The sequence below is a fragment of the Pygoscelis adeliae genome, unplaced genomic scaffold, assembly GCF_000699105.1.
Source record: "Pygoscelis adeliae isolate BGI_AS28 unplaced genomic scaffold, ASM69910v1 Scaffold10, whole genome shotgun sequence".
Classification (NCBI taxonomy): Eukaryota; Metazoa; Chordata; class Aves; order Sphenisciformes; family Spheniscidae; genus Pygoscelis; species Pygoscelis adeliae.
Window position 1 is genome coordinate 3422357 of NW_008824053.1, and position 1944 is coordinate 3424300.

The following is a 1944-nucleotide window of genomic DNA, read 5'->3' on the forward strand; positions in this document are numbered from 1 at the left end:
GGGGGGCAAAGGCCGTCAGGCACCCCGTCCTTCGGAGCCCCCGCACGGCCACGGGAGTAAAGGGAAGCAGTTACAGGAGGGACGTCCTATGTAGAAACACGTATCGTGGAAAAACAATTTCAGCTTAAACACGTCGGGAATATTGTGAATTGATTGATCGATTATAGCAGGTTTCACTGGAGCCACTAGTGTAAGTCAGTCCTTGAAACCCATGGGGGGGGGAGGGGGGTTCATAGCATGTCATTTTAAAAACCACCTGCAAGTTTAAAAACGTACCTAGGTTGAAGCTGAGAACTGAGGACAGGGCATGAACAAGGTGGGTTTATTTTGCTACGATTATTAAATAAAAATAAATGCTCTTTTCAAAGTTTTAGAAGTGAGAAATAAACTGTTTAATAGTGCTGGTGTACGCTGTATACCCCTTCAAAATAAAAAAAAAAAAAAAACACGTTAGAAATCCTTTGCGCGTAGAATTTAGTTACCAAAATAAAATACAATAAAAAAATCAGTGCATTCACAGTCAGTTACTTCTTTGCCTTAGTAAACTCTCCAGAAATAAACATACAATTATTAAGCTAGAAATCTGCTCTGTTGAAGTCGAGGGGTGAACACTGGATTCTGAAAAGACGACAGATCCAAAGGGCAAAACACACTCAGATTTCCCTGGGAAGCGTTTGCTGCGTGAGCAGAGCATTTACAACTCTCTATGTGCAGCCTTCGGAATTTTCTTTTTTCTTTTTTTTTTTTTTTTTCCTTTTTTTAGAAAATAAAGAAGGGGGGAGAGCTGCTTCTGGTTTACAGGCTACAAGACGGGATTTGCAACATGCCATATTTTGTGTGGTCTAGCAAGCTACTACTGGTTCAGGGAGCATACTATTTGCAACTGTTTTCCTGGATAATAGCACCACGTGCAAGTGTTTTATACCCGAGTCATATAGAAGGTTTATAATCCAAATGTATAAATACTCAAATAACCTTGTGCTAAAGCAGGTAAGAAATGCTAGAGGGAAAACAAATAACAAGAAATCATGTTTGGGGAAGGAAAAAAAAAAAACCCAAACCCACCAAGGAGAGCGAGGGAAGGTGCTGCTGCTATTTTTCTAATGCAATGAGGTGGTTTGTGAGGAGCTTTGCATTCCTGGAAGATAATGTTAAATTATAACCATACTTTATCCACTCAAATCACTAACAAGATGATTTAAGCTATCTCCTACTGAGGACTTGATCTGGGGGTAGGAACACACGGGAAAGAAGAAGGTGCTTCGCTGCTTGCTATATTCTGGAAGTATTACTTAAATTACATTCAAGTCATCAGATAATTAGGAACTTTCTTTTCCTTTATATTTATATGGAATATTTATTGAATTGCACAGTGTGCTTTTACAATAAAGTGCTTTTTACATCGGTTTCTTTGTTAATCCAAAATAAAACTGACAGTTATCCTTTTATAAGCTATTCCGAGAACATTTTCTCTTCTTTGAAACTGATTGATGCACTACTTTAAATGTTCCTGCAAATATCGTTTCAATTCAAGTTTCTGCATAATGTAATAAGAAGATAAAAGAATTCTATACTTCAACAAGAGACATTACAAAGCAACTAGAGACATTATCAAGGGCATTAACAAGCTCCTAATAGCAATAAAACCTTTTAACTGTCTGATGTAGAACATGCTCCCACCAAACCACCACATATTATGGTAATTGGCTCCAATTTCTGAATCTTTCATTGTAAAGTTACGAAGAGTTAGGTAGAACTGAAAAGTGAACCTGGAATCCACAGTTTAGTTGCTTATCTTTTTTTTTATTATTGTTATTATGGTGTTTTCTTTACGATATCCAGAATCGGCATGAGTCCCAGCTGCCGCAGCAGCATTTTATATTCCGCTCGAAGGTTGCTGATTCTCATCCTATTCTTGTTTCTCAATATTTAAACATACACGGG